A 13,357-nucleotide genomic window follows, 5' to 3' on the forward strand; every position below is an offset into this window, starting at 1 on the left:
TGGGGACAGGGTGCAGATAGTGCCAGACTTCAGGTTTCTGGGTACTTACATCAGTGAAGTCCTGACCTGGACTGCAAACTCCAACTCAACCATGAAGAAGATACAGGAGAGACTACTTTCTGAGGATTCTCAGAAAAAACAACCTGAGAACTAATCTCTTGATGTTCTTCTACGGCTGTTCGGTGGAGTCTGTGATGCCACGGCATTTCGCTGGGGTTCCCCAGCTCCACTTCAGCAGAGAGGAAGCAGCTGCAGAAGGTCATAAACTCAGCCCAGATAGTGATTGATTGCCCTCTTCCATCTATGGAGGGGATCTACAATACCCAGTGCCTCTGGAAAGCCCACAGCATCATCAGGGACCCCTCAAACCCTGATCACCACCTGTTTGAACTCTTACCTACAGGGAGGCGTTACAGGAGAATAAAGACAAGAACAAACAAACTGAAAAGCAGCTTTTACCCAAAAGCTGTTGTTGCCCTGAACACTGCAAATTCATCCAAAACCTAAACTATTATCATTTCATTAGTGCAATATGAATACATACATGTGTAATATTCTAAGATCTGGTACACATTACATTCTGGTTGTTTCTTTATTATTTGCCTTATTCAATATTATGTGTATGTAAATGTGTGTGTATTACACACTCTCTGTGTATTTATGTGTATATATTTACGTATATATGTGTAAACAACTCTGTATAAACAGCAACTGTATAACCCCTGTTTTAGCTGTACTTTTTTTTCTTTTGCACTATCTTCGAGAGCTGCTATTTTTTAAATTTTGTTGTGCTTTTTTGTGATGATAATAAAGGGATTCTGATTCTAATTCAACTTTACCTGGGGTATAAATATAACACGAGACAGAGGTCTATTACTATTTGTCATCGTTTTAACGGCCGACTTAACCCACATGCGGAAGAACACTTAGAGAACAGTAAACTGTTTTGGAAGTTTATTGCTAGATTTCTGGAACAGATATTGATCAGGGCTAGCCACGCAGACAGGAACCGGAGGACTGCCAAAAAGAGGGAAACAGGTCAGGTAAGTACTTGGTGAGTGACAGCTGACAGTCTCTGTTTAAGAATGCTTACGGTGTGCAAGGAGGACTAGATCCGCCAGGGAGATGGCAAATGAGTCTGGAGATCCAGGGGGGCCTCTTCTGGGAATCCACCAGGAACTTCCGTGGTCCAAGCAAAGCGGATCATTGGAGGGTGGACTGGGTGCGTGCAGGCGAGGAAAGAGTACCGGAGAACGGACAGCCAGCTGGGACTTGATCTGGGTTCTTCTGAAGCAGGGTGCGATAAACCATCAGACTGATTCAAAAGACTGAATATGGAACCTGGAAGGAGGGAGACAGAAACGGTGAGTAATTTCTCTTAATCAAAGAGACACAAGATTTTCAAAATACAAGATCTGGCCAGGTGATGGTACCGCTGTAGGCAAAACACTCAGGCAAAGAAGTGCTGGCGATCCGTCCCCTATATACTCCTCCAGATGATCATCAAAATGAGGAACAACTATCGCACCCAGAGACGCAGACCTCAGCAGCACCTGGTGGTGGAAGAAGGTAAGCAGGAGAGGCAGAGACTGCAGACTCTGACACTATTAATATTATTAGTACAAGACAGACTCTTGTCATGTGCAGAAATACTCAGATAATTCTGCAATTGTGGGGTATATCAGAGATGGACAAGAAGCTGAGTACAAGGAGCTGGTAACCACTTTGTGGCATGGTGTGGAAACAATTATCTCATCTTGAACATGAATAAAACAAAGGAGATGATTGTAGATTTTAAGAGAAACAGGAATAGGTCAAACACTATTTCCATCATGGGAGAAGAGGTGGTGGAGTATAAATACCTTGGTGTTCATCTGGACAACAGACTGGATTGGAGATGCAACTGTGAAGATGTCTGCAAGAAGGGACAGAGCAGACTATACTTCTTGGGGAAGCTTAGGACCTTTGGTGTTTGCAGCACAATGTTCCATGTCTTCTGCCATCATCTGCTGGGGTAGCAGCATCAGAGCCAGAGACCTAAAAAAGCTCAACAAGCTAATAAAGAAGGCTGGCTCTATTCTGGGGACTCCTCTGGAACCTCTGGAGATCATTGTGCAAATAAGGATTCTTCATAAAATGCAGAACATTATTGAGAACCCTGAGCATCCTTTTCATGAGACTGTCCTACAACAACAGTGTCTTCATTCAAAGGCTTCTCCAGATCAGACAGACCACTACAGGAGATCCATCCTGCCCACAGCCATCAGCATCTACAACAGCTCTTTGAAGAAATCTGTATAATATGAACTACAACAACAATTAATTTCCCTTTGGGATTAATAAAGCATTTTTGAATTTGAACTGAACTGAATTGTATTATTTGCTTAGCCACTCTTCAAAATGGTAAAGACTGTTTTACTTTAAAAAACTTTTTTAAAGTAAATCATATATGTGTTGATTTTCATGAAGCCAGGAAAAAAAAAAACTACTCATCTAAAACAGTTTGTATCTATAGAGAGATGTAAGTTTAAAGCAACTGGAACTGTGACAAACAATTCTGGACGAGGACCCAGGTTTATCTAGCCACCACACAAAGTGAGGAGGATGGAAAGGAAGTAAAAAAAAATCCTCAAAGCTCAATGGTATCTAATCAGTTCAAATCTTTTAGTGTAATGTTATGCAACAAAACCAAAAAAAAAAATAGATCATTTGCATTAGGGCTTTTTTACACATCTTTTACAAAGGTACAGTGTGTAGAACATGTTGTATTGAAAACAGCAATTTGCCCTATAACAAAGGAAAAGATTAGGAAAAACAGTCTCTTTAAACCATCCTTGCAATGAGGAAAACACTGAATATAAGCATTAAAGTCCTCAAGCCGCAGTAGTTTTTGTTCCTCTCCATTCACCTTGAGAGTGAGTAACGCTATGTCTGAAACATAAGAACTACAGATGGTATGTTAAGATGCCTCAAGGATCAAATTCTAAACTGAATCCCCTTAACTGGTTGAGATAGGGGATTTTTTGAGGGAAACTGTGAGCTAGGAATGGGCCAGTCTGAGATACTAATAGCATGATAACCTTGAGTAAAATTGGAGTTTACACAAACTTCGGAAAATGACATGACATGAGTCTGACCCAATTCCTTTCAGTAACAATCATTCATACTACTCCTAAAAATATGGTGAATACTAAAATGTTATAAACGTTATGAAAATAATAATATGTAATTTATCATTTTAATTTTAACAAACACACAAACTAGAGCACACATATAGAATTTACACATCCTAAATTTAGTGGTGGTGCTAATTAAACATAATATACTAATTTTTTCTGTTCTTCTCTTTATAGAGTAACATGTGGAGTTTAACAAGTTTTTATTAGAAGGTTTTTTAGTCTGGCTTTCTATTCAGGTAGAGCATGTTAGCTGCCTACATGCCTGTAGTGTGCCCACCATAGTTTATAATCAGCCTTATCTTAAAGTAAACGGCCAGAGATGCCATTCCTGTACAATTATAATTTTAAAAAAGCTGATTTAAAAAAATGCAAACTTTATAAAAACAGATTGAAAAAAAACAACAACCATTGTTTGTACATGACAGTCTTGTGAATTGGTCTTTCAGCCAATTAATCTGCAGTGCACATCAACAGGTTTGGGAGGGGGAGCGCTCCACTACTCTGTGCTCACACACAGCCATAAGAAAGTGGTCTTTCTGGCACTTTCTCTAGCATCTCATTAGAAGGACTTTAAACCATAGGAGTGGTGTGACAGAAACTGGCCCATGCCTACTGTCAGTAATTCTAATCAAGATTCAGAATCAGAATCAGCTTTATTGCCAAGTTCGTACATACAAACAAGGAATTTGACTCCGGTACACTTTGTTCTCTGGATTTTGTTTTTGCATTACAGAATATACATATATACAATATACAAATATACACATATATAAATAAAAAGGTGCATTTGCAACATCTGTATGCTGTTGTTTGGTACTCTATTAAATGTTCAACAGAGAAACAGCCTGGGGGAAGAAACTGTCTCTGTGGCGGCTGGTTTTAGTGAACAGTGCTCTGTAGCGGCGGCCTGAAGGTAAAACTCTAAACACTTTATGTGCAGGGTGTGTGGGGTCTGCAGAGATTCTTGCCGCTCATTTTCTGACCCTAGACCTGTATAAGTCCTGGATGGAGGGCAGGTCAGCCCTGATTATTCTCTCTGCAGTCCTGATTATTCGTTGCAGTCTGGACTTGTCCTGTTTTGTGGATGAGCCAAACCACACTGAGATGGATGAAAACAGGACAGACTGAATGATGGCAGTGTAGAAGATGACCAGCAGCTCCTGTGGAAGGTTGAACTTCTTGAGTTGCCTCAGGAAGTACAGTCTCTGCTGGGCCTTCTTTCAAACAGTGTCTATGTGTGAAGACCATCTCAGGTCCTCAGAGATGGTGGTTCCTAAGAACCTGAAGTGGTCCACAGCCGATACAGTGTAGTTGAGGATGGTGAGGGGGGTGTATGGGGGTGGTGTTCTCCGAAGGTCCACCACCGTTTCCACAGTCTTGAGTGGGTTGAGTTCAAGGTAGTTCTGACTGCACCAGTGTACCAGCCGATCCACCTGCTGTCTGTATGCAGACTCATCACCGTCCTGGATCAGTCCAATGACAGTGGTGTCATCTGCAAACTTCAGGAGTTTCACGAACGAGTCCACTGAGGTGCAGTCATTTGTGTACAGGGAGAAGAGGAGTGGGGATAGAACACACCCCTGGGGGGCACCAGTACTTATAGATCTGCTGCGGGAGAAGATGCTCCCCAGTCTCACCTGCTGCTTTCGGTCCGTGAGGAAGATGTTGATCCACTGACAGGTGGAGGCTGGGACGTTGAGCTGGGTGAGCTTCTGGTGGAGGATGTCTGGTATGATGGTGTTGAAGGCCGAGCTGAAGTCTACAAACAGGATCCTGGTGTATGTCCCTGGACGGTCGAGGTGTTGCAGGATGAAGTGTAGACCTAAGCTGACAGCATCATCTGCTGACCTGTTTACTCTGTAATGAAACTGCAGGGGGTCCAGCAGGGGGTCTATGATGTCTTTCAGGTGCTTCAACACCAGCCGCTCAAAGGATTTTATGACCACAGACATCAGGGCTACAGGCCTGTAGTCATTTAATCCTAGGATGGTGGGTTTCTTGGGCACCGGGATGATGGTGGATCGTTTGAGGCAGGAGGGGACCTCACATTTCTCCAGTGACTTGTTGAAGATCCTTGTGAAGATTGGAGCGAGTTAATGTGCACAGGCTTTCAGGCATGTTGGGAAGACGTTATCAGGTCCTCCAGCTTTCTTTGTTTTCATGCGCTGAAAGAGCCTATTTACATCTTCCTCGGAGATTTTTAGTGCAGGCGGAGGATCTGAAGGTAGGGGGTTGGTAGCTTTGTGGGAAGAACTTGTTCCTGGATGGGATGTGGAGGAGATGATTTGAGGCGTGAACGGCTTCCTGTCATGTCTGCAGTAGAAGCCATTCAGACGGTTGGCCAGGCGAGGATTCTGTTCAGGAATGGTGGGGGGCCTCCTATAGGCAGTCAGGTTTCTCAGACCGGTCCATACAGCTAAAGCATCACCAGTAGAAAGGCTGTTCTTCAGCTTCTCACTGTAGCTTCTCTTGGCTGCTTTGATCTCCTTTGTTAGTTTGTTCCTGGCCTGCCTGTACCGCGCCCAATCTCCACTGCTGTGAGCTTCTTCCTTGTCCTTGCACAGATTCCTGAGATGTGGAGTAAACCATGGCTTGTTGTTCCCAAAGGTGCAGAAGGTCTTGGTCTGCACACACATGTCCTCACAGAAACTGATGTATGATGTCACCACATCGGTTAGTTGGTTTAAGTCGGTGGCTGAGGTTTCAAAAACAGTCCAGTCTGTGCATTCAAAGCAGGCCTGTAGCGTCTGCTTTGATTCCTCCACTTCTTAACAGTGTGAACCTTGGGTTTTGAAGCTCTTAGTCTCTGTCTGTAGGTTGGGATGAGGTGGATTAGATAATGATCTGAAAAACCCAGAGCAGCCCTGGTAACAGCATGATATGAGTCCTTTAAAGCTGTCCTGTAAAGCTTTTCAAATGAAAAGCACAAACATTGTCTTGAAATTTTGCTTTAAAAAATTAAAAAGACTGTTTTTCTTGGCAAACCTGTCAGTTTTGTAATACCCTTAATCATATTCGCAGTCCATGCCCTTAAATTTCAATCTGAGGTACTGATTTTGTCAATGTATTAGTCTAAAAAAAGTTAGAGAAATACTAAACGTCTTTTGTTTAAGCTACATTAAAATATAACTAAGCAGCATCTCATTGTTAATGTTTCCTATCCTTGGCATTTATAGACTTAAAATGGTATTGTGTGTTTTTTTAAGAAATCAAATACAGCTATTTTACACTGGCTGAACTAAGACTGGGCAAAGAAGATGATTATTCCAGCCCAATGAAAACAGACTGTGAAAAAAAGCCAAACAGTGAGCCAAATTGATTAATGTGTTGTTAGATTTCCACCAAGCAAAGTGACATAGAAATAAATGTGCACGCCAAATTTCACCACTGAGTAATGCTTTCCCCAGTTTGGAGTCGACGTACGGCTGGAGTGATATGCATGTGTTCAAGAAAGTGTATTTCCACAATCTGTTTTTCCTTAGAAACATTAAACACAATTGACAGGGAAGTCAGAGGCAAAAAAAAAAAAAAAAGCCATCGTTCCCCCGCAGCCGTTCCCACCCACAACCCTCCCCTAAAAGGTGTCTAATGTTATTTACTGCATTTAGATTTCATAGAGACCGTCAGTAATAAACAACTCTCTCCCTGACCCCCTTTTGGCAGAAAATTCCAGATTCCACACACACACCTCATTTTAAGTGCTTGTTAAAAAGGAGTTAGCGACTGCACTCTCCTCTGGGAGGAGTTCAAATACACACCGATCTGTCAATCGTGATTAATGTTTAACACAAAAAAACGCATATAGATTGAGGAAGTCATCTGGCAGGACTTCACACAGGATTTGCTACGTGTTACTGGGTCACAACACACTTTCCTCACTTTGAATTGGGCAAAAATAGTCCTCTGCAAGCCTTTTTAGTGACAAAGTGGGCCAATATCTGCATAAAGTGGGGAAGCTAATGTGCTCTGTCATACGCTCAAGAGTCCTAAGTCTAAAAAGCTTCACCCTTTAAGTGCTTTGTCTGCCATCATAAATAGGATAAAAAAGGGAGAAAATAGGTACTAGATAGAGCGAGACAGAGTATAGAAACAGGCCGAGCCTTTTAGAATCGATATACAGTTTATTGAATCAATATGCAGTTTAGGGCTGCGCAAAACGTTTCTGTTTGACCAAAGAGGTACATGTTGAATAAGATGGCTGATTAGGAGTCATGGAGGCAGAAGTGCAGAATATTTTGGTTCATCTCAGACATAGGCGTGCCTCTCTACAACTTTTTAGGTCTTTGACATTGTTGGAGAAACTGCAAAGGTGGGGATGTCACAAAACTTTGATGGAGCACATTAAATGTTAAGCTTCACAGTTTTGCTTTTATACCTGTTAAAGAGCAGAACTCTCATTAGCATTCTGTGCAAGTTAGCTCTGCCATTAATGATGCAGCCACCTTGGCTGGAGGTGGTTTCAGTTAGAGTTAGTTGGGTTTTTCAAGGTTTGCATGAGTTTGCATTCCATTAGCATATATGTTCCCTCTTCTTTCCCACAGGAAAAATGTTTCATGAGAATATAACATTTGCACATTATATGAGAATGAAAGCACAATGAAACACTTGTTTATTGCTATGTGCAAAAAAAGTACATCTTTTAGATTAAAAAGAAAGTGCATCACATGTGCAGCCTCAAAAGGAAAGAATGATTAAAAAAACCTAACACATAAAAATGTTGCTTTTATAATGCACCTGCTGATTAAATAACATTCATTTTTGGTTTTATGGTTAGCTCTCTCCTTGCTTTCTTCTTTACAGTTGAGTGTCCATTTACTTTTTTTACAAAGACACAAAGAGTTCCAGAAAGCACAATGAAGGATACATATACAGGTCCTTCTCAAAATATTAGCATATTGTGATAAAGTTCATTATTTTCCATAATGTCATGATGAAAATTTAACATTCATATATTTTAGATTCATTGCACACTAACTGAAATATTTCAGGTCTTTTATTGTCTTAATACGGATGATTTTGGCATACAGCTCATGAAAACCCAAAATTCCTATCTCACAAAATTAGCATATCATTAAAAGGGTCTCTAAACGAGCTATGAACCTAATCATCTGAATCAACGAGTTAACTCTAAACACCTGCAAAAGATTCCTGAGGCCTTTAAAACTCCCAGCCTGGTTCATCACTCAAAACCCCAATCATGGGTAAGACTGCCGACCTGACTGCTGTCCAGAAGGCCACTATTGACACCCTCAAGCAAGAGGGTAAGACACAGAAAGAAATTTCTGAATGAATAGGCTGTTCCCAGAGTGCTGTATCAAGGCACCTCAGTGGGAAGTCTGTGGGAAGGAAAAAGTGTGGCAGAAAACGCTGAACAACGAGAAGAGGTGACCGGACCCTGAGGAAGATTGTGGAGAAGGGCCGATTCCAGACCTTGGGGGACCTGCGGAAGCAGTGGACTGAGTCTGGAGTAGAAACATCCAGAGCCACCGTGCACAGGCGTGTGCAGGAAATGGGCTACAGGTGCCGCATTCCCCAGACCTGGGCTACAGAGAAGCAGCACTGGACTGTTGCTCAGTGGTCCAAAGTACTTTTTTCGGATGAAAGCAAATTCTGCATGTCATTCGGAAATTAAGGTGCCAGAGTCTGGAGGAAGACTGGGGAGAAGGAAATGCCAAAATGCCAGAAGTCCAGTGTCAAGTACCCACAGTCAGTGATGGTCTGGAATGCCGTGTCAGCTGCTGGTGTTGGTCCACTGTGTTTTATCAAGGGCAGGGTCAATGCAGCTAGCTATCAGGAGATTTTGGAGCACTTCATGCTTCCATCTGCTGAAAAGCTTTATGGAGATGAAGATTTCATTTTTCAGCACGACCTGGCACCTGCTCACAGTGCCAAAACCACTGGTAAATGGTTTACTGACCATGGTATCACTGTGCTCAATTGGCCTGCCAACTCTCCTGACCTGAACCCCATAGAGAATCTGTGGGATATTGTGAAGAGAACGTTGAGAGACTCAAGACCCAACACTCTGGATGAGCTAAAGGCCGCTATCGAAGCATCCTGGGCCTCCATAAGACCTCAGCAGTGCCACAGGCTGATTGCCTCCATGCCACGCCGCATTGAAGCAGTCATTTCTGCCAAAGGATTCCCGACCAAGTATTGAGTGCATAACTGTACATGATTATTTGAAGGTTGACGTTTTTTGTATTAAAAACACTTTTCTTTTATTGGTCGGATGAAATATGCTAATTTTGTGAGACAGGAATTTTGGGTTTTCATGAGCTGTATGCCAAAATCATCCGTATTAAGACAATAAAAGACCTGAAATATTTCAGTTAGTGTGCAATGAATCTAAAATATATGAATGTTAAATTTTCATCATGACATTATGGAAAATAATGAACTTTATTACAATATGCTAATATTTTGAGAATGACCTGTACAAGTCCTGCACAGTGGTCAGAGGGATTTTGAGCCATTCTTCTTGCAGGATAGTGGCCAGGTCACTACGTGATACTGGTGGAGGAAAACGTTTCCTGACTCGCTCCTCCAAAACACCCCAAAGTGGCTCAATAACATTTAGATCTGGTGACTGTGCAGGCCATGGGAGATGTTCAACTTCACTTTCATGTTCATCAAACCAATCTTTCACCAGTCTTGCTCTATGTATTGGTGCATTGTCATCCTGATACACAGCACCGCCTTCAGGATACAATGTTTGAACCATTGGATGCACATGGTCCTCAAGAATGGTTCGGTAGTCCTTGGCAGTGACACGCCCATCTAGCACAAGTATTGGGCCAAGGGAATGCCATGATATGGCAGCCCAAACCATCACTGATCCACCCCCATGCTTCACTCTGGGCATGCAACAGTCTGGGTGATACGCTTCTTTGGGGCTTCTCCACACCGTAACTCTCCCGGATGTGGGGAAAACAGTAAAGGTGAACTCATCAGAGAACAATACATGTTTCACATTGTCCACAGCCCAAGATTTGCGCTCCTTGCACCATTGAAACCGACGTTTGGCATTGGCATGAGTGACCAAAGGTTTGGCTATAGCAGCCCAGCCGTGTATATTGACCCTGTGGAGCTCCCGACGGACAGTTCTGGTGGAAACAGGAGAGTTGAGGTGCACATTTATTTCTGCCGTGATTTGGGCAGCCGTGGTTTTATGTTTTTTGGATACAATCCGGGTTAGCACCCAAACATCCCTTTCAGACACCTTCCTCTTGCGTCCACAGTTAATCCTGGTGGATGTGGTTCGTCCTTCTTGGTGGTATGCTGACATTACCCTGGATACCGTGGCTCTTGATACATCACAAAGACTTGCTGTCTTGGTCACAGATGTGCCAGCAAGACGTGCACCAACAATTTGTTCTCTTTTGAACTCTGGTATGTCACCCATAACATTGTGTGCATTTCAATATTTTGAGCAAAACTGTGCTCTTACCCTGCTAATTGAACCTTCGTACTCTGCTCTTACTGGTGCAATGTGCAATCAATAAAGACTGGCTACCAGGCTGGTCCAATTTAGCCATGAAACCTCCCACACTAAAATGACAGGTGTTTCAGTTTCATTGTCCAACCCCTGTATATATATACAAGTCCTTCTCAAAATATTAGCATATTGTGATAAAGTTCATTATTTTCCATAATGTAATGATGAAAATTTAACATTCATATATTTTAGATTCATTGCACACTAACTGAAATATTTCAGGTCTTTTTTTGTCTTAATACGGATGATTTTGGCATACAGCTCATGAAAACCCAAAATTCCTATCTCACAAAATTAGCATATCATTAAAAGGGTCTCTAAACGAGCTATGAACCTAATCATCTGAATCAACAAGTTAACTCTAAACACCTGCAAAAAATTCCTGAGGCCTTTAAAACTCCCAGCCTGGTTCATCACTCAAAATCCCAATCATGGGTAAGACTGCCGACCTGACTGCTGTCCAGAAGGCCACTATTGACACCCTCAAGCAAGACGGTAAGACACAGAAAGAAATTTCTGAACAAATAGGCTGTTCCCAGAGTGCTGTATCAAGGCACCTCAGTGGGAAGTCTGTGGGAAGGAAAAAGTGTGGCAGAAAACGCTGCACAACGAGAAGAGGTGACCGGACCTTGAGGAAGATTGTGGAGAAGGGCCGATTCCAGACCTTGGGGGACCTGCGGAAGCAGTGGACTGAGTCTGGAGTAGAAACATCCAGAGCCACCGTGCACAGGCGTGTGCAGGAAATGGGCAACAGGTGCCGCATTCCCCAGGTCAAGCCACTTTTGAACCAGAAACAGCGGCGGAAGCGCTTGACCTGGGCTACAGAGAAGCAGCACTGGACTGTTGCTCAGTGGTCCAAAGTACTTTTTTCGGATGAAAGCAAATTCTGCATGTCATTCGGAAAGCAACGTGCCAGAGTCTGGAGGAAGACGGGGGAGAAGGAAATGCCAAAATGCCAGAAGTCCAGTGTCAAGTACCCACAGTCAGTGATGGTCTGGGTTGCCGTGTCAGCTGCTGGTGTTGGTCCACTGTGTTTTATCAAGGGCAGGGTCAATGCAGCTAGCTATCAGGAGATTGTGGAGCACTTCATGCTTCCATCTGCTGAAAAGCTTTATGGAGACGAAGATTTCATTTTTCAGCATGACCTGGCACCTGCTCACAGTGCCAAAACCACTGGTAAATGGTTTACTGACCATGGTATCACTGTGCTCAATTGGCCTGCCAACTCTCCTGACCTGAACCCCATAGAGAATCTGTGGGATATTGTGAAGAGAACATTGAGAGACTCAAGACCCAACACTGGATGAGCTAAAGGCCGCTATCGAAGCATCCTGGGCCTCCATAAGACCTCAGCAGTGCCACAGGCTGATTGCCTCCATGCCACGCCGCATTGAAGCAGTCATTTCTGCAAAAGGATTCCCGACCAAGTATTGAGTGCATAACTGTACATGATTATTTGAAGGTTGACGTTGTTTGTATTAAAAACACTTTTCTTTTATTGGTCGGATGAAATATGCTAATTTTGTGAGATAGGAATTTTGGGTTTTCATGAGCTGTATGCCAAAATCATCCGTATTAAGACAATAAAAGATCTGAAATATTTCAGTTAGTGTGCAATAAATCTAAAATATATGAATGTTAAATTTTCATCATGACATTATGGAAAATAATGAACTTTATCACAATATGCTAATATTTTGAGAAGGACCTGTACATATATATATATTATAATTTTTGTGCCATGCATCACATGACTTAAAAAAGAAACATTTCTTCCAAAATATTGATCTTAGTTTGATACTCTTTCTGACATAAGGTACAAAAAGCCTAAACTTTACCTAATTTATACTACTAATTTATACTTTATTTTATACTTTACTAATTTTCTCTCTTGGCAGATGGGCTGAATCCAGAATGGCAAGCGGTCATTGTTGTGTTTTCCTAACAACTACTTGGTAATTTTGTAACGTTTTACAAGTAATCCATGGTGTAACAAAGCCAAGGTGTAACAAAGCTTCTCAAATACTAACTTGCTCTTCAAAATGGGAAGGACATAACAACATTCCATAGAAGAAAAGCAGATGTGTCTTGATAAAATCAGGAAATAGCAAATCATTTTATCCCTTTTATATCGGGAGTCAGAGGAATAGTAAGAAGTTAAAACTGAAGCTGTGACCAACAAACGAGGTTCCAAGTTTATCTTGGTATCCGTCTGCATTGAGCAGAATAGTAAAAGATGTATAAAGAATCTATGAAGGTGTTTAAAGGCTTTTTTACACATTTATCCGGCATTTCAATTAAAGTGTAAGGTGCCAGAGAAGCAATGAGATTGGAATCAAACATTTACACCTTCACCAGCCCTGACTGGTGATCATCTATAAAAAATTTAAAAGTCTGATATTTTTCTAATTAGTAAATAAGCATAGCTTACCTTTCAGTGAGGAAGTTATTACTGTGGGAAGAAGCCTCAAAATGAGCTATTTTCAGTATAAGTGTAGTGTTTTTTTGTTTTTGTTTTTTAGCTTAGAGAAAGCGAAAAAATTTGTTTAAAAGGGTAGGAAGTCATTTAAAAGAAAGCTCTATCTTTTGCGAAGACATGCCAATAGTTTTTTTTAGGCTCCTGCCTTAAAAGATGTTATGGAACATGCTAGCTTTGGAAAATGTATGAGTTAAAACTGTA

The sequence above is a fragment of the Girardinichthys multiradiatus genome, chromosome 7, assembly GCF_021462225.1.
Source record: "Girardinichthys multiradiatus isolate DD_20200921_A chromosome 7, DD_fGirMul_XY1, whole genome shotgun sequence".
Classification (NCBI taxonomy): domain Eukaryota; kingdom Metazoa; phylum Chordata; class Actinopteri; order Cyprinodontiformes; family Goodeidae; genus Girardinichthys; species Girardinichthys multiradiatus.